Source organism: Stegodyphus dumicola, chromosome 12 (genome assembly GCF_044657685.1).
Source record: "Stegodyphus dumicola isolate Sdum_Otavi_A_Nest chromosome 12, ASM4465768v1".
Lineage (NCBI taxonomy): Eukaryota > Metazoa > Arthropoda > Arachnida > Araneae > Eresidae > Stegodyphus > Stegodyphus dumicola.
In genome coordinates this window covers 13,958,843-13,986,596 of record NC_140779.1, presented here as the reverse complement: position 1 = coordinate 13,986,596, position 27,754 = coordinate 13,958,843, and the positions used below count along the sequence as shown (strand labels likewise).

At 34.7% G+C, this 27,754-nt stretch overlaps 1 protein-coding gene across 2 annotated transcripts in view; it reads left to right on the top strand.

Moving 5' to 3' along the window:
* The window catches only part of LOC118187859 (semaphorin-5B-like), a 317,610-nt gene that overhangs the window by 100,954 nt on the left and 188,902 nt on the right, over positions 1-27,754 (top strand). Inside the window, exons 1-2 of one of the 2 annotated variants that reach the window (XM_085827485.1) lie at positions 10,666-10,862; positions 23,705-23,798. The gene's annotated coding sequence lies outside the window, so the exon portion shown is untranslated. Of the gene's footprint in view, positions 1-10,665; positions 10,863-23,704; positions 23,799-27,754 lie in introns of those variants that run through there. The other variant, XM_085827486.1, reaches the window with a different exon arrangement.

Genomic DNA, 27,754 nt, shown 5'->3' with positions numbered 1-27,754 from the left:
TCTAATTTTTAAAAGTGGACAAATCCTAGGAAAAAAAAGGGGGGGAATGTAATATTTCAAACATTTGAACATTTTTAGAATTAAGATACTTAAAATCCTTAACTTAAAGCGGCGCATATTAGTCAAATACATTTTTGCTACACTAGGATGTTCCTGTATAAAGACAAATAAAACTTTAAACTGCTTCAGTAACAGTATGTTACTGAATATACTGTTACCTTAAATACCAAAGGTTACGTTGTCTTTAAGGCTAATTTTATTTTTTTTTTTTTTTTTTTTTTTTTTTTTTTTTTTTTTTAGTCCAAAGGGATTTGAATCCCGAAGGACTATTAGTTTCGTTTTGGCATTTTGCGTCGGACTCATAAATGTCGGTTCACTTTTCAAACTGTTGCCACAAAATGTTAGAGTCCTGCATTATATTTGAAGAAATTAAATAATGAAAAATCTGCATAAATGTATGTATATTTCTCGTATTGTGATAAAACAACGGTACATAGAGTCATCGAATTTTGAATAACGTAATCCTCCAACGAATATGAGCATGTGGAAGACCCAATTTGAAATTTGAAATTTGTTTTATGATCGATTTCCTATTTTTTAAAACTTTGACGAATTTTTGATTAACAAACTCAAGGATTTCAAAGCGAGCAATGGCAACGTTGTGCAGAAAAAACATTTTTATCTCCAGCGCGTAAGTCTCTGTATCGGAAATTCTAAAGATAGGCTCGTTTTAAAACTATTTTGCGATATTGCTGTTGCACTGGATCTTATGGTTTAAGTGCGAGGAACATGATATTTAATAAATAAAGGTAACACTCAAAACGTTAAAAAAAACGCCCCTTTAGACGTAATTTAAAATCTGAAAAATTTCAGATTTTTTTTTTTTTTTTTTTTTTTTTTTTAGGTTATTATTGTTAAAGAAAGATTTGCGCAGCTCACCTTGCGCGTCTTCGTACATATGATATGGCAATTATTTCGGTTGCAAGAAATTTTGAGAAAATCTCAATAATTCTGATGCATTTATAACAATTGTTCTTAATTAAATAATGCATTTTCTCCCTCCTTTCTGCATGCCTTCGTGGTGTAACGGTAGCACATTCAGCGCGCAGTTCGAGAGGGCCAGGTTGGAGTTCGATGAGGGCACTGCGCATTTTTCATCTACTTCTGCCTCCAAATAACCTAATGACTCCAAATATTACAGGGTAAGGTGGTGAATGCTGATTCTTTACCACCAGGATTTGGCGAATGTGTCCCCTAATCCCCAGTCGCTCCTTAAAATGGGGAAGTATATAAGGTATTTTCTCCCTTCTTTCTGCATGCTTTCGGGGTGAAAGGGTAGCACACTCGACACCCATTTTGAGAAACCCAGGTTCGAGGGCGTTGCACATTTTTCACGTGATCCTGCTTTAAAATAACCTTATGACTCTATAATTATGCATGCCTTATTTTCTGAAAGCGTTCTCCTGAATTGCTGACTACCTTCCTCTTTAATTGAGTCAGACAAAGCTGTCTTACTTGTTTTGTAGCTATGCAACAAAATGCAATTTGACTTTTAGTGATTTTCTTATTAAAAGTTAACAGAGAGTCGGCGTCATATCCTGTGCAACTAGAGCGGCCGTAGCGGACCGGCAGACATCAGAGGTAGCAAAACTTTAGAAATTAGAGAAGCGTCTAGTTGCTAAATTTAGGGGTGGCAAAATATTTAGAACATAAAGAGGCAACGGGCAACAGAATTTACAAGCTGCAAAATTATTGAAATTTTGGCCCCGCAGAGACTGCACTAGACGGCTAAATGCCTAGCCCCAGACTTATATACAGCTGCAATTTTTTTACTTTTCGTTTAACTATTGCCTTGCCTTTTCAATTTTTTACCTCTTTTAACAGATGATATTGTATAGCATTTCTTTCATCAAATTTGAGTTTTGCTCATTTCTTATTGTGTAAAGACATTAGGTTATTTTTGAAGGAGAAAACTGAAGAAATGAACAGGTGACAGGTGACAGCAGGACAAGGCACCCGGACGGCTTTCTATGACTACTCGGGTAATTACCCTGGCCCTGCAACCATCTAGAAGAGACTTCACAGTTGTAAGACGCTTAACAGATGTGTGCTCAATACATGCCACGTTGCATCTACAGTATTATATGTGCACTGTCCATTACTGTGCTAATAGCCTTTAACGGCACGTCGGCTCGTGGATAACTAAAAACAGTTACATTTCCATACTACGGATACACATACCATTGCTGTCCTAGCTACTTTAGTAAGCTTTGAGAATCGTTATGCCAATTATGTTTATTGCATGTGCCCTATTCCGGCCTGCAGAGGCCTATGCCCATTTTTTCTAGCTTGTCCATTATGCTTTTAAGCTTTTGCCGCGTGCCTCGATGTTTTACGAGCAGGCGTTTGAAAGGCAGAACATTGGTGGTTGGGAATTTGATGAGTGGTCTGGTGAGCCCAAGTTGTCACACACACACATATTAGTTGTTGTTAGACCTCTTTCTGCAAAGTACGTCGGAAAGGGGCCGTGGCCTGTTATATATCGCATGAGGTAGGTATATATCGCGTGAGGTTTATCGCTGAGATGAGCCGTTCCACCTCTACCTTGGGAAGAAATGAACAGTGCCCTCGCAGGAACGCGAACCACGGACCTCTCTAATACGCGCCGAGTGTGCTGACCATTACACCACCAAGGCATTTTAAGAAGGCGGAAGAAATACCTTATAACAGGAGAAGAGGGAAAAATTTTTTAATTTTATGATTTTGTTGTTGATCTGTATGTATGGAGACGTTAGTGCGAAAAAAACGATGCATAATAAAAATTAAAAAACAAAAAACAAAAAAAAAAGGGGTGGGGGGTTAGCAGGAGTGAGTGCAAGAGCAGAGTGGTAGACTGTGAGCTCTGTTTCAAGTCTTTAACGATATTGCTAGCGACATTAATTCATTAGAAGCTGGAATAGTTGTAAAGATTAAAGAGTTGGAATTTTCTAGTGGAGAAGGCATAACTGTGCATTTTTCTTCAGAGATAACAAAATTTATTCAGAAGTGCTTATTTATTCAGAAATGACTGTATGCTGCATGGACGTGGAACCATAATACACTCATGTCCATAAATTAAGGCTAATTCGGAGTCACGCAGAAATCGAACTCTAAAATAAATATGTCACCTGTAAAATCACTACACACATCTTCAAGAATCATATGCAAATTTCAGGAAGTAACCAGATGACACCGATGGTACGTCACAATGACGAGAGTGTAAGAGAGTGATATATAAGGAATACAGGCAAACAAGTAAAATTGTTCGCAGGCGCTTTATAAGCATTTCAGTGCAATAACCGAATAGTTATGACACAAAGGACGCATTTGGATGATTTTTTACGTGGTAGAATTATCGGCCTTCTCAAATGTGGGCGTACCCAACCGGAAGTATCAGACGAACTTGGAACTGCCCAGAGTGTCATCTCCAGGCTTTGGCAAGGATTCCAAGATGATGGTAATGTGAGTAGACGTTACAGCACAGGTCGCCCCAGAGTTACAACGCCGAATGAGGACCGGTATTTGGCAGTTACTGCCAAAAGAAACAGGCGGAGCACAGCCTCAGACCTGTCTCGTCAGCTCTCTTCAGCCACTGGTACGACAATTTCAAGGCAGACCGCGTACAGACGCTTGGGGCAGATTGGTCTATATGCTCGTAGACCTGTCAGATGCGTTCCACTTACTGCAGCTCACTGTCGCCTGCGGTTAGCCTGGAGTAGAAAGCATGCATTGTGGACACCGCAACAGTGATGTTTTCCGACGAGTCCAGGTTTAGCTTGCAGTCTGATTCTCGCCGGACATTCATATGGAGAGTCCAGGTACCCGTTACCACCAAGAAAACATCATTGAACGACACCGTTACGGTGGTGCAGGAGTGCTCTTTTGGGGTGGAATTATTCTGGGTTCCAGAACTGACCTGCATGTTCAAATTGGAACCACGACAAGCCAAATCTATCGGGACGTCATTCTGGAACCACATGTACGTTTGTTTCGGGGCGCCGTGGGGGCACAATTTGTGTTTATGGATGACAACGCCCGTCCTCACCGTACAAACATCGTAAGCGAATGCCTTCAATCGGAGGTATGGACTGGCCAGCTTTCTCACCACGGACTGTATTGCATAGTCTGGGAGACATACAATGTATTAACAATCATACCAACCATGTAATACTGTTTTTTTGTAAATAGGTTTTTTTTGTAATTTGCTCCAGGGAGAAAAAATCGCTATTTTTTTTTTTTTTTTTTTTTATAATATCAAACATATAGCATCTTGTTTTGCTCTTTACCTTTTGTTTAATAAATAAGCTTTACAAATAAGTCAAATTTGTTTTGCTTCTAACTCTTCCTTTGCCTGATTTTACATTATCCTTAATTTATGGACATGAGTGTATTTCTTGAAGAACGAAAGCTTAACATCTTTTCCCAAAAGAAGTTTGTAAGGAGATTATTGATTTATAATGGAAGCGATTGGCTGTGAGTATTATTTTCTTATGCTGCCTAAATTGCTAGAAGCATTTATGGCATGTCTTTGGAGATCTGAAAGTAAGAGCTCTACTCATTGGACAGATCGGTGTGGTAAAAATTTAAAAAGAAAAATCATATTAGAAAGAAAATATTAGGCCAATGGGCTATTAATTTCGTTTTGGCATTTTCTGTTGAAAACTATAAATGTCGGTTCTCTTTCCAAACTGTTGCCACCAAATATTACAGACCTGTATTATATTTAAAGGAATTAAATAATGAACAATCTGCATAAATGTATGTATGTTTCTTGCATTGTGATAAAACGACGGTATCTAGAGCCATCCAATTTTGAATAACATACGTTTCCTGCCGAATATGGGCATCTGGAAACCCAAATTTGGAATTTCTTTCATTATCTATTTCATATTTTCATTATCTATTTCATATTTTTAACGAATTTTCGATTAACAGACTCAACGGTTTCAAAGCGAGCAATGGCAACGCTATATCGGGAAAAAAAAAAATTAATCTCCAGCGCGCGAGACTGTGTATCGAAAATTCTAAAGATATACTCTTTTTAAAATTATTTTACGACATTGCTGTTGAAGTAAATTTTATTGGTTAGTGCGAAGAGCATGATATTTAATAAACAAAGGTAACCCACAAAAAAAAAAAAAAGCTCTCCTTTGGGCATAATGTAAAATCTGAAAGCTTTCAGACCTTTTTTTATCTATTTTTTTAAAGGTTGACTCCAGAAATTAAAAACATAGTTCTTGAATCTAGCATGTTTTCAAGAAGTATAGTTGTGTATGGTTTGCTTTATGTGGTTACTGCAAAGCTTCGAGGGCTAGTTGCCTAAAGTGAGAGATGGCTTCGTGGAGGACTTTCTAAGGGAACTAAAATGTTGATCCTCTAAAGTAATGACCGATATTCAGTTTTGAACTACTTGGAAAGGAAACCACAAAGGTCTTTTAAAAGCCTAGTGATAATTAAAAGCAGAAAATTAGAGAACTAATTAGTGGAGATTTGTTAAAACATACATCATTCGCAGGCAACAAGTCGCTTAAAATTCATTTTCCAGATTCTAATCTCGACTTTTTTTTTTTTTTTTTTTTTATGAGTAATAAAGAAAAGCAGAACCCCAAAATCTTAATCTTATATCTAATGTTTAAACCCCCAAAAAATATTTCTGAAGTGTAAAAAAATATATACATCGAAGAGTACTGAAAAAATGCGCTAGAACTTTATTCCAAAGAATTATATTTATTAAGTTTACAATGCATCACACTTGCAGTATGACGATATTCCTTGCAAAGAATAAAAATTCGGTTTCTCAGAAACAATACTAGATAATAAAATTTAGTAACTACATTCAGATTTAAAATCAGCGAGAAAAGTATTATGACGTTTAATGCTCGAAAAGATTGCGTTAAAGAAAAGAAAATTGCAAAGATTGCGCTTATACAAAAAGTTTCAGAATATTTAAAAAAAATCTTTGCCTGCTTTCTGAATGCACAATTTACTTTTCTTACAGGGGCTTTCCACCCAACATTATTAATCAAGCAGTTAAAAAATTCTCATCTCAACACACTAAAAGACACACTCTTGTTTTAGGAGATTATAAAAATTCTGTTGTCATTCCCTTCTTTCCATCAATTAGCTATAAAGTTGCACATATTTTGCAGAAATTTAACTCTCGCGTTGTTTATTTTCCCATCAATAAAATTCCGAGTTCCATACTCAAGGACCCCATTCCGGATATGAATTCCTGGGGTATTTATAGGATTCCTTGCCAGTGTGGTTTAATTTACATTGGCCAAACTAAGAGAGCCTTAAAATTTCGCGTCAAGGAACATGAGGCATATGTTAGAAAAAAGGAAACACAGAAGTCTTCTATTGCTCAACATTGTTGGACCGAAAACCACACTTTCAATTTTTCTGCTGCCAAAATTATTCAAAAAACATCTTCCATTGGAGAACTGGATTTTCTAGAGGCATTTCACATTCATAAAAATCTTTCTGTTCTAGTTAACGATCCTAATTCCAATCCAAATTTGCCTTTGGCCTTTAAAGAAATTATGTTTTAGTTCTGGTTACACCAACAGATGGCGCCACTTGCTTATTCTTGTCCAGGCCTTTCTTATCTTATCTAATCATTATTTCCTATCTTGTTCATTTGCGGTTTTGCAGCTGAAGATGGTGGTTCGGTAAAACGATCGAAACTAGTCCTGTGAAAATTTTGTAAATATAACGCTGATTTTTGTTGTTTGACTTCTGAATTACTTTTCTTTCTTAATTTATGTGAGTGTTTTTGTTGTTGTTTTTTCGACTGAACTCACTTATCTGATAATAACATCAGAACAAGCCCACCAACTTCATCGTGGCAAAGGACAGGAAGATTGTGCCTGTCGTTGACAACAGCCTTGACCACCATACAGATGACAGTTCGACTTTGCTCAGTTATTCCCCCCCCCCAAATTTTGATGGAGAGCACCTCTGGTCTCAATAACGTGTATACGAGCCAGTTTCTCTTAGAAAGTCCTCCATGAAGGCATCCCTCCCCTTAGGCAGATAGACGTCGAGGCTTTCCCGTATTAAATAACCTAATCTAACCTCACTTCCCACGATTCTGATGGATAGCGCTCTGGGGGTCGGGTCCGGTGAACTCCAACCCCCCCTCTTCTTCTACCACCAACCTCTCGAGAGGACTTACGGCTCGCCACGTATTTACAGTACCTCCATGCCGCACAGACACTATACATTTACAAACATCCATGCCTTTTTCGGGATTCGAACCTGGGCCTTTCGGTACTGCAGTAGGCTTCCCTAACCACTATACCATCTGGGCGGCACAAATCAAGAGCCATGTTTCCCGGACCAGAACGCTCTCGCGTGCTTTAATAAACCATTAAACTATTATTACACAAATTAGGTAAGGAATGCGTGTGTGCTGTTGAAATTTCATCAGCATCTTTAAGCAGGTTAAAAACTGTTTTTTTTTTTTTTTTTCCCTTTACATTAAAATTTATAAAAATTAATTTCGAGTACTAATCGATAGTCAGGAAAAAGTTCGTAAAACTTTGAAGTTCGTTACAAATATGGGATTGAACTTAACTAGATTCTCAGCTCAGAATGAAAAGTTTATATTCCAAAAATTATTTTGCTTTTAATTTCCATTCCGTGATGGTGTCCTAAGCTTATCTTTGTCGAGTGGATTGTCGATATTGTGGCAAAACACTCAAAGACTATCTTCCTGAGATGAGAACGCCTTGGTTATTTTTGTTTGTTTATTTTGTTGATTGTGGCAAAGTACACCAGGACTATCGAATATCTTACTGAAGATGATTTAACTGGCAATAATAAATGAAGGCGTTATCTTTGTTGTTGCGAAGGTAAGTTTCTCTAGATTGGCAACAAATCCACTAGTCTGCTGTTTCAAATGTAAACAATCAATGGCCGCCATAAAAAAAAAAACGCTTAGCGCCACTTAAAGAACTTTAAAATTGTTGATAATTCTAAAAATATTGCATAGAGATTTACTAAAGGCATAAAAACCTTAACCGGAAGATAAAAACAACATAATTCAATCATTTTTAAAGCAAAAAATATACAATTTACAAACATATAAGAGTAAAAATCACTGAGATCACTGAGTCGGGTAACAGAGTGGATATATATATATATATATATTCACTCTGTATATATATATAATTGATATATATATAAATGTATTTATATACGTTTGGTGAGGCGGATTGCAACCAAAATACGAGGTGCACATCTACATGTTATAGCAGTCCTATATACAAAATTTCAACTTTCTGAGGCTACTCGTTTTTGATTTATGCGAGATACGTACGTACGTACGTACATACTTTCGTACAGACGCCACGAAAAATTCTCTTTAGAATTCATTTTAAAGCAGTTTTATAATTTTTTTGGAGGAAACGAGTCTTTTATTCTGTCCTTACGTACAGATATCACGCAAAAACATCGTTAAATTGCATTCGATAGCGGTCAAAATGGATATTTTCGTTGAAATATGCTGTCTGTAACTTTTCGCGATTACAATACTTCCTTTTTACTTCGTACAGGGAATTAATAACAGGAAGGTGAGTAAATTATTAATGGCAAGCCATGTTTGGGAAGATAAAACATCTTGATCACATTTTGTTCTTCCCTGCAAAAGTGGTGCAATTCTAACAGTCTTATTAATTACTAAATGTTACATGACTGGTAGAATTTTTTACAGGTACTGCGATTTAACTTCATGACGAAGAGCCGGAGTTTATCTCATTTTGCGGATTTTTCTTAAGCAACGACTGGACAAAACAACGAAAACCACGTAAAGCCAGATGCACAAAGAATTTGTACAGAATAAAATATTTTTATCTCCAGCGCGCGAGACTGTCTATCGGGAATTCTGAAAATATTCTGTTATTGAAATTTTGTGATTTCGCTATTGAACCGAATTTTATGTGACATAATTGCGAAGAACGTGATATTTAATAAATAAAGTAGTCACATAGGAAGTTAATAATAAAAAGACAAAAAAAAATTTTAGCCATTTTACTAAGAAACTAACTATTGATAACATGAACTGAGAAAAGACTGGAAAAATTTATTAAAATCTATGCCAACACATAAAGAATTCTAAACATATGCTGCTATTCTATTTTAAAAGTTTTGTAGTTTTGTTGTTGAGTTGTATCTGACGTAAGTGCGAAGAAAATGATGTTTAATAATAAAGCTAAAAAGGAAAAAAAAAGGTTGAGTGCAGGTTAGCAGAAGTGAACCCTTTTGGGGCAACCGTTAAAATAAAAAACCTTTCATAGCCCCCCTTCTTTTTAATTACAGCTGTTTTTACTTCCCTATACGAAATAAAGGAAATATTATAGTCATGAAAAATTCCGAATACAATATTTTAACGAAAATATCCATTTTGACCGCTATCGAATACAATATACCGATGTTTTTGCGAGACATCTGTACGTAAGGACAGAATAAAGGCCTCTTTTTCCCAAAACGAACTATAAAACCTAATTTAAAATGGATTCAGAAGAGATTTTAAACGAGTAGCCTCAGAACTTTGAAATTTTGTATATAGGACTGCTATAGCATGTACCTGTGCACCTATGTGTTAGTAAATTGTGCATTTTTTGCTTTAAAAAATGATTGAATTATGTTGTTCTTATCTTCCGGTTAAAGTTTTTATGCCTTTAGTTAACTTCTACGCAATAGTTGTGAAATTACAACAATTTAAAAGTTCTTTAAGTGCGGCTAAGCCTAATGTTTTTGCAATAGCAGTCGTATTTGTTTACATTTGAAACTTAGCAGAATAATGGATTTGTTGCCAATCTAGAGAAACTAAGCTTTGCAACAACAAATTAACGTCCTTGTTATATTATTGGGAATTAAATCATGCTTATCCATTCTGGAAATATCATTTAAGTTATTAAATTATCCCATATATTGCATCAGCATGGCGTTCACAACAAATTAAGTCGTTTTCTTCGCCTTCAGTGTCATTTTGCTGAGTGAGAACAAAAGCAAACTTTCAGTTTTGTGCACCGAAATATCTGCCTTCTAGCCCGCTGGCCGAATGGCTTGTTTTTGCGTAGAAACTCTAATTTTAATTGTAGAAATTGTTCTTTAAATTGTTTTAACTGCATTTATGATTTATATTTTTCTATATTATTCAATTTTTAATAAAAATATTTTGAGGTTTCATGTATTTTTGCCTTGTTGCGAAGTGAGAACTCAATTAATTGAATGAGAAATATATCTCTAATGAAATTCGAGGAAATAAGTTTAAGCGAAATGCAGGAAAAAAGTGCGTATAATTTAATATTCCGTACAAAGAAGTCATGTGGTGTACCCATCAGATATTTTAAAATTAACTTGCATTTGTTAGGCAGCTCACGTTCTTATTAATACACAGTATAAAAATTCTCACTCAGCTCAGTTAGTTGGCAAAACTTAAAAACATTATTCGTAAGTAAGAACACATACAGTCGAAAGTTTTTTTTACCATGCGCGGCTACTTCAACGCGTTAAATGTAAGCGAGAAAAACAAGAGAGAGTTTGGGGAAGACGCGGAAAAATTCCGTTTGGCGTTCTTGGCGATATTCCGAGATTTCGGCCCCGGACAACTTTTCGAAGGCCGTTGTAATCGTTGCGAAGATTGACCTGAGCGGATATTTAGTGCGTGTGTTTACACTAGTTGAAACGGTGTGCATTTCTTCGTTATTTAATGTCAATGATCGGAACATGTGTCTTTTATCGTGGGGTTATTATCTTCATTCCCGTGGAATAGTTATGTGACGAGTACTGGAATAAACTCAAGCTCAAAGTAACAGGTGAGAAATTCTATTATTTTCTCCTGCTATCACGTCTTCGGAAGCGACGATCTCGTTCAGCGCCTTCTTTTCCAACTTCGTCTGCGAAGTTAGCGCTTGTTGGAAAAGAGAACGTGTGTTGTTGTTATTTTAAATCCATTTTATTATGTCGTTTTTGAACTGATGATTCATTTTTGAGAAAGATGAAGGAACGATATTAAAGGAAGAATAAATTCCAATTTCTATAAATAAGAAGAAATAAAATTAGAAAAAATATTTAAAATAAATAAAAATCGGGAAGCTTTCAGATTTTATATTACGCCCAAAGCGGCTTTTTTTTTTTTTTTTTTTTTTTTTTTTTTTTTTTTTTTTTTTAACGTTTTATATGTTACCTTTATTTATTAAATATCATGTCCATCCGAAAAAGCTGTATTCGTAAGCATTTTATTTATCGCTTCAGTTTTATTTTGTGACAGCCAATCGAATTATTAGTTGTGTATAGAATACAACCTGCTGATTGTAATCCTATTTTTGAAAATTTTGCCGCGATAAATAATGTAAAAAACCTCGAGAGAAAACAAGTTCTTTCCCTCTTGCATTAAATGTTTTCCTAACATTTAAATGCTTGTTTAAATTTCTGTATTTTGCATATAAATACGTTGTTAAAGTATAAATATTAAATAGTGTGCAGATTAACTGCCTTCACAGATATTAAAATCTCAAAAAATGGGAGGTAACCTGGAGGGTATGCATATCGTGGCAACTTCACCATTTTCAGTGAAAATATTGAGTATACTTTAATTTCTAAAAGAAATATTAATCCCTTTTGTGAATATCTATGCACATAATATTAATAACATTAAGCTGTGCGTCATTTAAATATCGCCATCGTTTTTGAATTGCTGAAGACACTCTAAATTGGTTTATTTGTTTACGGGAGAGCACTCAAAGTTATCTAAGGGAAGGGATACTTTCGTGGATGACTTTCTAAGGGAAACTGGCTCGTATACATGTTACATATGGTGAAAACGCCCATGCAGTTTCGACCGAATTACCAGTGTTCAGCGATTTTACCGCTCACCCGCTAGTGGGGCAGACTAAACTGGAATAAACATTTGAAATAATTCAAAGTATACGAAGCAATTAATTGAACTGAATTCATGGAACTTTTTAAGGAAAATTCAAAATATTGAAATAAAGTTTGTTATTCAATTAACATGGATTTTTATTTTGGTATCGAGACAACAGAAATCAACGTTGGATTTGGAGTATTTGAAGCGAAAATGCTTCCGAAATAGTTTTCCACAAAAATCTTAACACAGTTCCAGAGTTGATTTTAGACTGATTTCATTATTGTCAGCGTATTTCGGTCGAGGTACCCAAATCGCTTTAAAGATTTTTATATTGTATTTTTGGCATTTTATTTCGGGCATGTACGAATATTTGAAAGTATTTACAAGAAAATTGTGTGCTTCTGTGCATATTTTTGAAAAGTTGGTACTGTTCCCTAAAATGTTAATTGGAAACTGGCAAAAAACTGCGAAAGCATCAACAGGTGCTCACAAAAACCGCCTCGCTGTGTATCGGAAAATATGTTGCACTTCGAAGATACTTTGTCCCTCCCGAAGGGGGAAAACATTCCACCAGAGTAACAGCCTAGAGGGAAGTTTCTAACGTTTGGCGACATTCGTGATTAATAGGAAATTCGCTTTCGAACCGGGGGACGGGGGGGGCGATCGCTCATACCTTTTGAAGGATAAACTTATCCGTATTTTGTTATTTTAAGTGAAAGTTTAGCATTTAGTACTGTGCATTAGCCTTTGTTATTATGAAAATTTGTTTTGAAAATGCACAGAATGTGGTATGTCGAACACCCTTTACCATTTTACTCTGCAATTTTTAACACAACGTCTGTTACATATTGACAGAACATTATAGAATATGTTTTTCACTTTCCTCGCGGAATTCTAAGAAGTTTAAAAACAATGAATTCGTAAAATTAAGGGAAAATCAACCTTGGATTTGCTATGATTCTTCGAAATGGATGTTTTTTTTTTTTTTTTTTTCCATAAAAATTAACGCAGATCTATTGTTGATTTTTGACTGATCGTATTTTTGTGGCTGACTTGCATGTGTTTCGTATAAATAATAAATTTTTATTGAATAACGTTACAACTTTCATAAATCTGTGGACGTAAAAGATCGTTACACATTCAATCCATAAGTTCGAATACTTCCAACAAAAAGTTCATAAGGCTGGTGCTTTTGCTTTCGCGTATAAATCAAAGCATGGATAATAATTTCCTCTTGCATAAAATTAAGGTGGTAAATTACGAATTAAATAACCACTTTTCAGCAACTGGAGGCCGACCAGCGGCCAAGCTGTAAAATCGCTATAAACACTGGTAGTTCGGTTCGAGGGTCGAATTCCGGTGAATGGGCTGGCTGCATGCGCTTTGACCCATGTATAACGTGTATACGAGCCAGTTTGCCTTAAAAAGTCACCAAATAGTCCTCGAGTGCTTTACCATAATTAAATATACCACACCAATAGCATTTGGAGGTCTAACACAAGTCTTAGTTAAAAAGTTTCTTAGAAAAAGATCGTTGACCGTGAGAAAGGTAACGTATACTACATGTGGAAAAATAAATAAATAAAAGAAAAAAGAAATTGAACGAGAATAATATAAAAACCACTCGAAAACTTTGGGTGCAGAATTTACTCGAGGCTTGGACCCCGTGGTGCGAGTTTACTTACAGGATTATAGAGGCGAAGAGTGGTGTTGCGGAATTTGAAATCTCCGGTTGCCGAATTCGATAGATCGTACTTTCTTCGAACCAATGCGATATTTATTTTTACAGTTCTTATATAGATAGTCGGAGAAGTATTAAGGTACGAGAAACTTTCTGTCATTTTTTCCTTTCTGTCATTTATTGAAAACTAAATATGTCGTGAACTACACGTTTAAAAGTAATACAAAAATTATATTTAAACTGAACTAAGAAATAATCAAACGTTTTAACATCAAAACAGCTCATTACAAAAATAATTGCTCGTTATAATAATAACACGTCTTGATGTTAAAAAATAATAAAGTATCAGGACATAAACAAAATTAATGTAATGATTTAGAATTTAGATAATAAACAAAATTAATGTAATGATTTAGAATTTAGATAATAAACAAAATTAATGTAATGATTTAGAATTTAGATAATAAACAAAATTAATGTAATGATTTAGAATTTAGATAAAGCACTAAAACGTTGCCAATTTTTAGGTGCAATTTCTTTTTTTAATGTTACAAAATTTCTTGTCTTGCATAGGTCTTTGTCTTCAATGTACTATTTTGGACAACTTTCGTTTGCTTTCAGTTCTGTGTGATATTTCAAAATTATATCACAAATAGCAGATATAATTAGAATTCAATATATAATTTCTCTCCTTCTTTTCCATTATTCTATTCGAAAACTTTTCAGATCAGTTGTGGCGTTTTTCTTCATGTCTAATATAAAATAGGCTAATCTTTGGAATATGGTAACAGGTAGTTTGGCGACATTTTGGTAAGGCGATAAAGGTTACTAGGTAGGACTTTAGTAGTGTACATGGATAAAGTCAAGAGTGTGCGCAATGCCATTTTTGTGCAATTATGGGATGTTTTTTTGGGCTGATCTTTGGAATATGGTAACAGGTAGTATGGCGACATTTTGGAGGCGATAAAGGTTCTACCTAGGACTTTGGGAATAATGTGAGAAGTACTCAGTTCCGATTACGCATTATTTTGTGTGAGGGAAATGAGAGATCATGAGATATGTAATGTGACATTAATGGACGAATCACTGTTCTTTAATCGGAAAAGGGGGTAAATTTGTAAAAATATCTGCTGTACAGCATTAGTTTCATTCTATGTTCTGCAAAATTGGGAAAAGATTAAGCAGTTTTGTTACATAAAATTTCTAGCATAAGTGTAATTCGGCTAGTAGATTGTTGGAAAAAGTGTTGAGTAAATAAAAAGAAAAGAAACATGTCTTTACTTCGTAAAGACAAAACTGCGGTGGGAAAAAAATAGAGGGTTGCTGTAGCAGAGTTGGTCGCCAAATTTTCGCCAAAAAATCGCCAAGTTACCATAATTCAAAGATCAACCGTTTTTTTAAGTGAAAATAGGTCGACGTGTACATGGATACCGTGTATGTGCAATTCTTAAAAATGCGGCAAGCAGTGGGCGATTCTGCACTTTCTCCCAATTTCGCACCTAATCTTCGTCATGATTCGCACCTAATCATAAACTAGCAGGTTGCTGTAGCAGGGTCGGTTGCCAAATTTTCGCCAAAAAATCGCTAAGTTACCATAATCCAAAGATTAAACATAAAATACGAGTTAATTTCCTCTAAAAAACTCCCCACGAAGCCAGTCTTCCCTATAGGCAGATAGCCTGACGGCTTAATCGTAATCCATGAATAAACCAAATTAATTACGTATATATGAACCTAGCATTCTCGGAATTAAGGTCTCAGATCTTTTGCGAGATCTTTTCCGTTGTAGGACAACACATGCGAAACAGTTTAGTGTAAAAAGATACATGCACTAACTAAATTCTTCCAACGAAAAAACGTGCTTCCTTCATCACATCATTTCGACTGTTTCCCCCCCCTGCTCTGATCGGTACAGTTAGCAACGATAGCTGCCATGGGTACGGTTTCGAATCCCGGAGATGGCACAGGTTTATTTTTTTTTTAGTGTATAATATCAGCGAGGCATGAGTGCACTTAAATATTGGCGAACCAAAAGTACTTTCGAGTGGTTGGTGGTAGGGGAAGAGAGGTGTAAGACTCTTGGACTGTTCCCCCAGGTGCTGTGCATTAACCCCTTCGCGCCGACTGTCACGTATACGTGCCAGCAACGAACGCACTTACCTACCGGCCGACACGCAGGCGTGCCAAAGGATTGTTCCATTCTCTACCGACTGTCACGTATTTGTGCCAGTACTTTGGAACGTTTTTCAAACTATAATTTCTGCCACAAGATGACACTGTATGTCCATATGGTTTCAGATACATGTACATTAGACCTTCTACTCGAAATGAGAGAAGCATGACTCACATACACGTGTTTTTGATTATATAAACAAACGGGGAAATAAATGTTTCCGAATGGCGTGATTTATGACGTCTCTTTAAATAGCACTTTATTCGCACGTGGTAGTTGTTTACTGTAAGTAGAGAAGTTTTATTTGCTTTAAAGCGTTGGGTATTTCGGTTTGCAGTTCAGTTTTTAGAAAATAATTAGATCTTGTTAGACGTGAATTCTTTGTTTTTACCGTTGCAATGTCGAAGCGTCGAAAATGTTTAACAGAGCATGAAATAGCAGAAATGATGCAAAATATTTCAGATATTGATTCTGATATTCTGATATTGATTCTGAAAGATTAACTGAAAGACATTTTCCAAAACTTTGTTCAGAAGAGACTGATAAGAAAATGAGACGACGATGCTTCGTTTGTTCACATTCCCGGAAAAATCCTCCAAAACGGCAAATGAGTTATTACGAGTGCAAGGAATGTAACGTAGGACTGTGTGTAGATCCCCGTTTTCAAATTTTTCACACGAAAAGAGAATTTTAAGTAATATATTTAGTTTTCAGATGTATAATGTTAAAATTCATAAAATGGTGAGTAATTAAAATAAAATGTGTAAAATATGCATTTAAACAAGAAATAAGGTAATTAAAGTATATATATAAAAATATTTATAAAGCATAAGCCGTTTAAATACTCTATAGAGCATTATTAAACAATGCGTTGATACTTCGGAAATTTCATGGATTTAGTCTTAGTAGCAAAAAAGCCTCTGGAGAGACGCTCGCGTAAGACACTGCCAGCCTCAGCGATAAGCGCGCGTTTTCGCTACCCGGCTCGAAGGGGTTAAAGTTGGGTTGAACATGGGCAGGCCGTGGAACCGTACTTGTACGACCAGTGGCGAAATTCTGATGCCCCGTTCACTTATACCTATATCTGCTGTAAATTATTTTTAAACCTAAGAAACCTATCTGTTAAGTTAGTTATTGGACAGCAGTTTATGCTTGGTGGCATTCTCCAACGGTCGAGACGCCGAATAAAGCAAATACCATTCAACGAACGGCTCTTTTGGCTATGACTAAAAGTTACAAAACATCTCCGACTTCGACCTTCCAAGCCATAGCGGGATTACTACCTTTGAACATCAAACTAGACCTCGAATGTGCCATTCAACGTACCAAAAGAGGTTGGTCAGACTTTATATTTGATGATATCTATATTTCACGGGACGAAATTGACTTTCAAGTTCATAAGTGGCATACTCACGTGGCACAAATCAGAATATTTCACTGCGATGATAAACCACCAACATTTCATGGTTTGGAGGTTTATGCTGATGGTTCTAAGAATAACGATGGCACAGGAGCCGGATTCTGCACCTATTGGAACGGAGAATTTAAAGAACAATTTATGTTTCAGCTTTACAAAAACTGTTCGGTTTATCAAGTCGAAACACAAGCTCTGAAATCAGCTTTGACGTGGCTCAAGACATGTAAACAATCAGCTAATATCTTCTCTGACAGTCAAGCTGTTCTCAAGTCGATTGAAAAATATGACATCTATAATAGATATATTATTGAAATTAAAAAATGCTATCAATTACCAAAGCCAAATTCCACTGGATAGGAGGCCATCAAGGATCCCAAGGAAGAGAAAAAGCTGATGAAAAGGCCAAGAAAGGAATCTATCTACTCGTCGAATAAAATAGAGTGTTCTAACCTTCCTCTCAAGAACAGCTAAAATGAAAGCTATCGCCTTATGGCAAAAGAGATGGCAAGAAGAAGAAACAGGAAGACATGCCTTCAAAATTCTTCCCAAAGTCTCAGAAAAGAAACATTTTTGCGATTTCTTTCTCAATCAAATTCCAACTAATCATAGAGTAATCCTATCCACCTAATCCTATCAATATTAATAGGTTCAAACTGAAAGAGGCAACTTGTAAATGTCAATGTGGACTCACAACAGCAGATGCTGTTCATATGCTATGCTAACAGAGTGTCCAAGTGTTACCAATAAACGTAACGAACTACTTCATCATGATTTATCTTTTGAATTACTATGTGAACTTGTATTAAATGATAAGGGAAGGAAAACAGGGGGGAAAAAATAGTGACAGACTTTAAAAAACTTTTTGTGGACAATACTTATTTAGAAAGCAAAAATATACTGTTGTAAGTGAAGGGGAAACATATTTAATTTCATGTTGGTCACTAGGTAAACGCTGGGGCAGTTTTCCAACTGTAGAAAACAGTTAGGCGCGTATTATTCTAGCATAAAAGAGATCCAGTTTTTATTACAATACAAGTATAGTTTAAAGTTTTGTTATAATTTAATTATAATTTAAAAAGTACTTGCATGTTAACGGAGGAACAGCCAAAATTTATAAAAAAATAAACAAAAAGAGCGAATACTTGCCAACTTTGGCACAATGACACAAACTAATTACTATTGCAACCCGTATGGTTTTTGTTTACGTGATTACGGCAAAGCCTCGAGGGATATCTATCTAAGGGAAGGGATGCCTTCGTGGAGGACTTTCTAAGGAAAACCGGCAAGGAAAACCTACACGTTACACATGGGAGAAAACCAGGAAAACGCCTATGCAACCAGCAGCGGCATTCGAATCTCGCACCGAATTACCGCTCGGCCGTTGATGGGCATTGCAACAGTCTATAAACCGCAGTTTAAAGGGCGCGGACATGGATATGTAGGATCTGCCAAACAATGAAGGTGATGCTATTAATTTCTTACGAACTTAGAATATACTGCCGAGTAATCGTCTGTGTTCCAATTTGCACTAAATGAACTAATTGCACGTCTTCATTGCACGCCCTTGGCTTTAGAAAAATGAATCCCCGTCGGATAATTCAAGATTTCTCTGCTGAAATAAATTAACTAACATCTGAATTTTTTTTGGTTTTTTAAAACCATTTTTCATTTTGATTAATGTCAACTTACCCGGAGCAAAAAGAACTGTTTTATTACAGATTTCGATATGCCTTTCTAATTGAAATAAAATTTCTATCATGGTTATTTCATTCTGGCGCAGTATTTCGAAATCATCATAATTTATCACCCGTGTGGGAGAAGAAAAAGGAGAATTAAATGGAATGCAGCTATTTATTCACTGGCTCGCTAATTCCATCTAGGCATAATTCCATTTTACTGTTTACCAACTCCTGCTTGTCGAAAGTCCAAGGTTATTGCACGTCCTTGGCTTTTTACCTCCAGGCGAAATGGACGCCACCCCGTAGAACCATCGCTGGGTTTGTTTGCGTCTGCCTACACAGCTCTGAAGTGGTAATATTGTTCTTCACCTCATGCGAAGTTTGATGATCTTAATTTTGTTTGTAATCATTTAGCTAAGTCTAAATTATGTGCATTGTGGGCATATTTTTATATGTTGATTGCTTTTTGACTAATATAAGTTTTAAAATTACCTCTGCCTAGCAAAAATGGCAGACAGCAGATTCTAAAATTTCATCTAACTATTAAATTTCCGTTAAATAAGGGATTTTATGTTGTCTATTCTGGTTAGATGTGTAATTACATCTAATTAACTGCATTGTTACGTTATAATGATTTAACTTGCTAGTGATGGGTCCCATGTAGGGATATTGTCAGTTAAAATGGAAAGACCAAGAATGTATGCGGACCAGGTTATCAAGGTGGAAGCAGTCATTTACAGTGAGAATTTCAGAAGTTAGGCCTGGACCTAGACCGCAGCACTATCCTGTTATTTCTCAGACCAATTTTGCTTTCATAAAAACAAGAAAATTAGACGTTAGGGGCGTCTGCAAAACATTTTGCCTAGGGCCCCAGACTGTCTTAATTAGTCCCTGGATGGAGTTCTTGAAACGAAAGCCCTACATGGTAACGGTGATTAACACTAGAATTAATGGGTTTTCATTACACCTAGAAATGGTTATAATTATTTGTTATATTAAGGGTTATAATTATTTCATTACACCTAGAAATGGTTATAAAATGGTTAGAATTATTTGTTATATTAATGGTTATAATTATTTCATTACACCTGGAAATGATTATAAAATGGTTAGAATTATTTGTTATATTAATGGTTATAATTATTTCACTACACCTAGAAATGGTTATAAAATGGTTATAATTATTTGTTATATGAATGATTATAATTATTTCCTTATACCTAAAAATGGTTATATTAGAAATGGTTATAATTATTTTTTTCGGCGGGTTATAATTGACCCATTGACTTCAATGACTTACTTTTTTGCAGTCTGTAATGCAAACGCGTAATAAATGCTATTCCTATTCATCTAATTAAAATTTTATTTTCTGAGATATTAAGCATTCATTTTGCTTCAGCTAACAAATGTTACATTACAGAATTACTGACAGCTCTATAAGTAAAACACATATTACATGCACATTTCCAACAAAGCTATATACACAGTGACTCAAAAAATGTATTAGAGCAGAACAAGTTTTCAGACATTTTGAAAGAATAATTAAATAGTTAATTTAAACCAAGTACTTTTATTACATTTCTATCTTAGAGCTGAACGAAATAGCAAAAACCTTAAAATTAATTAAAAATAATAGTTAAGTAAATATTAAATTTTATACTAATCGTGTACAAAATGAGAAATTAAAGGTAAAATATCTGATATGGGCATCACATGACTTCCTTGTACAGCCTATTAAATTATCCACATTTTTTTGCTGCACTTCATTTAAACTTATTTCCTCGAATTTCATTCTTCGCGGCGTAGCAAAAATACATAAAAAAAACTCAAAACATCTTCATTAAAATTTGTAAAATATAGAAAATCCTACAACGCCAAATGCAGTTAAAAACATCTAAATTTTTTTTTTTTTTTTAAATAATTAAAGTTTCTACGCAGAAACAAACAATTCAGCCAGCAGAGAGAAAGATAAAATTAACGGAGCACAAAATTGAGAATTAACTTTCGGTCCCAGTGGGCAAAAAGACGCTTAATTTGATGCACCAACTGATTTCATTCACTATTCTACTGAGAAATTCAAATACAAACAAATGGCACCCTCGTTAGGCCTAACACCACTTGAACTTTGACTGTTACACTTGAATAGTTGATAATTCGACAACTATTACAAACAGATTAACTAAAGGCATAAAAATCTTAACCAGAATATAAGAAAAGTATAATTCAGTCACTTTTAAAGCAATAAATGCACAATTTACCAGCATATAAGAATAAAAATAACTGAGCTCGCCAAGCCAGTTAACAGAGTATATATATAGATATGTGATGTACCAGCTTTAGTCGTAGCTTAAATCATCAGACGATAAGTTTAAAAAAAAAAAAAAAAAAAAAAAAAAAAAAAACAGGATCCATTTATTATTATTCAGTAGAAAATAGCAGTTACAAAAATCAGATATACGGAGTAAATAAAAAGAATTACTAATAACTTTTTGTATGAAGTTTACTGCATCGTGACATTTAAGAAAAAGCTCCGATATTCCTTTTGCGAGTCCTTTTATAGCCTCTGGAAAGGCGGAGCTTCAAAGAAATGACGTCAGCTTCGTCAGCCAATCCAGTTCGCTTTAAATATCTCCAGAACATTCTATAACTGTACATGTACAAAAGGCGGGAAAAACAACTTGACTACGGGGCTGTGGATTTAATTCCACGTACTTTCAAATCAGAGAACGTCGCCATTAAAATTGAAAAGAACATACAGTTAGAATTTTAAGTGTATTGTTGACTATGGAATTTTATTATTACAAATATATATGTTTGGTGCGACTGCTTGCAACCAAAAAATGAGGCTCATAACTACATGCTACAGCAGTCTCAACGTTCTGAAACTACTATTTGAGTTACACGAGATATCTACATACGAACGTACGTACAGACGTCACGAAAAAAAAAAATTTTTTTTTTTTTTTTTGTTTCATCTAAACCCATTTGAAATCCATTTTACAATCTGTTTCGAAAAAAAGAATCCTTTATGCTATCCATATGTAAAGTTGTCAAGCAAAAACATTATTCAAATGAATTCGATCCGAAATTGTTCGCGGTTACAGTATTTCTTTTACTTCGTGCAATGATGTAAAAAATACTGGGCCTACAAGCATATTATAAAATTTGCACATAACTTTCGTAATTTCCTTCTTTAAGCCGTTATTTTTTGGGAAATTTTTTTCATACGAATAACATGACGGTTACAATAATCTACGTAACCGTTTAAACTTAGTGTATTGTAAACCACTATTTATTGGGTGTATGTAGGCATTTGTGACTGTGTGTATGGTATACATAATACGAGAATTATCATTTTAAATCTAATTATAACGCGTAAATAATAGTTCTACACTCTACAGCATTATATCATTTTAATGTAATGAACTGGCAACTGCTTTCCCAGCAGACGATGCAAAACGGTTAAATTGTTCATCTGTTTATGAACCGTGCACGATCAGAGAATATGAGATAAAATATGTATTGCTTATTTCAACTGTTTTTAAGATACTCAACAGTTTAGCATGATTTTTTTTTTTTTTTTTTTTTTTTTTTGCAACGGGAAGTTGGTTAATTTATTTCTTAGGATAATTACTATTTGTATTTAAGGGATATTGCTTATTTGATTGTAATTTTTTTTTATATGTGATATATTTTTATTGAAATTTTTTTTTATAAAGTTCTTCTACAGAGTCAAATTCTGTGCAGGTTTTAAATTTAATATTTGTTATTTCCTTTAGGCATTTTTACGGTACATTTAAAAGCCAGACGAAGGTTGGCCTCCTAGCGGCTATTATTGAATATAGCTTTTGTTGCCTTTAAAATGTATTATTTTGTAAGCTAATTAGTTCTGTTGGTTATGTATTGTTTTATGGCCTCGGGAACTGGAAATAAAATACGAGAAACATTTTATTTTCTTTTGAAAGAGTAGGCTTCCAGTTTCAGTAATATTTTAATGGGAAGAAGATACTTTTGGTTGACGATTGGTTTAATTACTTGATTAGCCTTATTGGCTTTCACTTGCCATAGAAATTTCAGAAAAAAACAGAACTATTTCAGAAAATATCAGAAAAATTTTCTCGAATTTCAATAGTATTTTAATGGAAAGAAGATGTATTCTGTTTGTAATTACTTGATTGGCCTCCTCAACTTTTCTCGCAATAGTAATATCAGAAGAAAAAAAAAAAAAAAAAAAAAGAAAATTTGATGAATTTCAGAAAATATGAGAAAATTTTTTATTCCTTGTGAAGAGGAAGGTTTCCATTTTCAATACCATTTTAATCCTTATAAACCCGAAGCCTTCGCTAACCTGTACGCTTAAAATACCGAAACGCTCGTCCCCGTCCATTACCCATCCTGTTCGTTTCCTCCCCTCCCCGCCCATTAATGTCCAAAGAGGTGTGAATATTTCAAATGACATCCTTTCTACTTCCTAACAAAGAAGCTTCCATTAGCTTTTCAGGACAAGTTGACTGGAATAAACTGATACAACGCATCTGGGGAAACTGCACATGCTACTGCATACCTTAGTAGGAGGAGAAAAAAACAACAATCTCGCCCGTTTCGTGCGGTTGTGGTCCTTTGAATGAAAAGTTGTCTCGGGCCTTTTGGCCGTAAAGGAAAGAAGATATACCACTGAATGTCTTGGTTGGCTCTGTGTTTAATTACTTGATTGGCCTTTGCTCAGCTTTCTCTTGCAATAATATTTACGGACTCTTTTGTAGGCAAATATCTTGGAACATATTTTATAATACCTTTAATTGAGTAGTAAGTGTTTTTAAAATTAAGTATTTCTTTTCAGGATGTTCAATAAGAGAAGGATTACCAGAATGAACTAACTAAGTCAATTAACGAAACTAACGAAAGGAAGACGCAACAGAAAGAAAGTGGTGAAGGTAAGAGATTTGCTTTCTATATAATACTCGAAAAAGAAGGGGTGATATTCTAATTTTTTTGTTTTCTTATTCAGCAGATCGTCAACATCTTTTAATTTTAACCGCAGAAGATGACGTAATTAGGCTTAAACATCATCTTTAATTTCAGAATAAAAATACATAAATAAAATCCTTATCAATAAACGCTTAAGGCATTATATTGTTTCTACAATTAAGACATTATACCATTTCTTCTAATTATTAAAACATTATACTATTACTATATTATATTATTTATTAAGACATCAAACTACTACTTCTAATTTGTATGTGTGCTGTAAAGTTGTCTAAAATTATCAGGACTTGTGTTCCTCTTTACTTGCTTTGGAAACATGAACTGTCCTGACTCGGAACAGGGAGCTTACTAAAGCTATGTTCAATAAATTGTGAAGTAGACAATACACACAGGAAGGGTGTACGAAACCCTTTATTTTTCTATCTTTACAGCGATTTCCGGAACTTCGGAATACAGAGACCAACCATTTGTGGTCTGAACGTAAGAATATAAAAATACTAACTAAAAACTCTAACTAAAACTAACTTTGGATTAATATACAAGTGCCTAACATCAAGATTGGACGTTATTTAACAAAAATCCGTATGTAGTACAGAGAGCTGCTAAAACTACGATACCTTTAAAATTAACAAGAAGATTAAACCTCTGGCCTCGAAGGCAACCAGCAACCGAGTAAAACTACTATGGCCAGCGGCCTGCTTCTAATAACTCCTTCCTCTCTCTTGCTTGGCAAAAAGCCACAACTTAAGTACTTGGCGTTAGCAAGACAAATTTGCATAAATAAGTTAAAGCTTTTAATTCTGGCCGGAAGTAGAAAATAAGAAGTGATAGCAAAGATTTAAAATAAAATAAACGTTAGTAAAACTTACGATCCTTACAAAATTAGAAGTTGAAAAAATTTCATTGGCAACTTTCTTTGCAAGACAAGCTATCATTAAATAAATAAATAAATAAATAAAAAGTACAGTTCAATTGTAACAGTGTCAACGGTGCCACTGACGTGAATCTATTTCATGTAACTATTAACATACAGGTAATTGAAAATACAATAAACCATTACTTCTTATGGCAAATTATATACTGAATTTATGATTGCCTCCAGCAGGTATAGTGGTGACGCTGACTGCTCGGGTTCGAATCTCGGAAAATGTAGCGATGTTCGTAAGCGTATATTGTCTGTGCGGCAAGGGAACAGTCATAACACGCGGCGAATTGAAAGACATTTCGAGAAGCTGGTGGTAGGGAAAGAGGGGTGGAAGTTTGCCGAACCGCCCCCCTTGCCTTCTAAAAATTGGGGGGAGGGGGAGCTTAACGGTTAGCTATATTCGGCATTACTTAAATTACCTGTGGTAATTTAAGGTAATACCAGAGGTGTCTATTTCTTTGGATTGCCGTCCATTTGGCGACGGTTTGCGAAGAGATGCAAGTTGGTTTACGCAGTCCATCAGCAGCGGAAGGGTTTTCTCGCCGTTTAATCAAATCTGCGGGACACTAAGCCATCTCGTCAGTGAGAATGTTGTCCAATGTAAAGCGCGGAAGCCTACCGTGTACAAAACCGAGAAGTGTAAAGTTCCATCCGAGTTTCGAACGACATTTTGAGATTAGCTCCACTTTTCCCGTACCGCCAAATTCTACAGAGGACTTTAATAGCGGAAGACGTAGTTAAAAATAAGTACCTGTACGTTTTTTTAGCTCAAAGAAGTTGTTAGCTCAGTAATTTTGTTTTCGCATTTTGCGTTGATTCGCTATAAACGGCGAATCGCTTTTGAAATTGTTGCCATCAAAGATTATCGCCCTGTATAATATTTAAAGAAATTCAACAATGAAGAATCTGCATAAATGTATGTATGTGTCTCGCATTATGATTAAACAACTGTACCTACAGCCATACAATTTTGAATGATGTAATTCTCCAGCGAATATGGGCATCTGGAAGCCCCAATTTGGAATTTCTTTTATTATCTATTTCATATTTTCTAAAGCATTTATGAGTTTTCAAAGCTAGCAATGGCAACACTGAACGGGGAAAAAGAAAATATTATCTTCAGCGCGCGAGCTGTGTATCGGAAATTCTAAAGATATGCTCATTTTAAACTTATTTTGCGATATTGCTGTTGAACTGAATTTTATCTGAAGTGCAAAGAACATGATATTGAATAAAAAAAGGTAACACACAAAACGTTTAAAAAAATGCCTCTTTGGGCGTAATATAAAATCTGAAAGTTTCAGTGTTTTTACTTCCTTGTACAAAGTGAAAAGGAAGTATTGTAATCGCGAAAAGTTTCAGGCAGCGTATTTCAACGAAAATATCCATTTTGAACGCTATCGAATGAAATTTAACGATGTTTTTGCGTGATATCTGTACGTAAGAACAGAATAAAAGACTCTTTTTCTTCCAAAAAAAATTATAAAACTGCTTTAAAATGAATTCTAAAGAGAATTTTTCGTGGCGTCTGTACGAATGTATGTACGTACGTATCTCGCATAACTCAAAAACGAGTAGCCTCAGAACGTTGAAATTTTGTATATAGGACTGGTATAACATGTAGATGTGCACCTCGTATTTAGGTTGCAATCGGCCGCACCAAACGTATATAAATATATTTATATATATATCCACTCTGTTACCCGGCTCAGTGATCTCAGTTTCTTTACTCTTATATGTTTGTAAATTGTACAATTTTTGCTTTAAAAATGATTGAATTATGTTGTTCTTATCTTCCGGTTAAGGTTTTTATGCCTTTAGTAAATCTGTCTGCAATATTTTTAGAATTATCAACAATTTTAAAGTTGTTTAAGTGCCGCTAAGCCTAATAATGTTTTTGAGAGCGGCCATTGCTTGTTTACATTTGAAACAGCAGAATAGTGGATTTGTTGCCAATCTAGAAAAACTTAGCTTCACAACAACAAAGGTAACGCCTTCATTTATTATTGCGAATTAAATCATGCTTAATCCTTTCTGGAATTTTTTCGAGGAAATAAGTGTTTAAGATTTACTTCGTAATTTTTAATACAGATATTTTGAGTTTTTATGTATTTTTGTCTTGTCGCGAAGTGAGAACTGAATTAATTGAATGAGAAGTACTCAGTCGTCTGTGAAAACTGTTTCTTTTTCGTTTTGTTTGCTTAATTTCTTTTATACATCGTTCGAGCTTTATTATAGTATTTGAATAGAACATGTGGCAACGATTAGGTAATTCTTTAAATGATATAAATTTTGTGCATTCTGAATTATAATATGAACGAAATATAATACTGTTAAGTGGACCTAGCGGAGTGGCCCTATGGTAAACAAATAGAGTGAATTTTAAAGAATGCATTTATTCTTTTGTGGTTTTTTGGTTTATGCGCTGTCGGCGAAGTAGATTTAATTCAGTTCAATAAGTTTAAATGAAATGCAAGAAAAAATGCGTATAATTTAATATTCCGTACAAGGAAGTCATGTGGTGTACACATCAGATTTTTTTTTTTTTTTTTATTAATTAAAACTGACTATTTTATAAATTTACGTGGCTCTTCCAAAAAATGAATACTAGTTACTAACTAGTTTAAAGTGAAGTGAAGAAGTAATCTTGCGCAGTACTCATGAGCATACTGAATTTTTTTTTTTATTGTATTCGAATTTATGTCGAGATTTAAGCGTATGTGAAATAAGTGATTTTTGTGAGAAATTAAAAAGTATGATTTTTCTTCAACCCATTAATTTATCTTCAACTTATTAAACTTACATTTATTTATTTTAATTTTATAGAATTGCGTTAACTGATGTGGTTTAAAAAAGATTACACAAGTATAACTAATAAATAAAATTTATCTACCGAAAAACTATCTATGTCCCGAAGAACAGTAGTAATTAATATCCAATTTCTATAGCTGCAACATACTTACGATAGTATTCGAC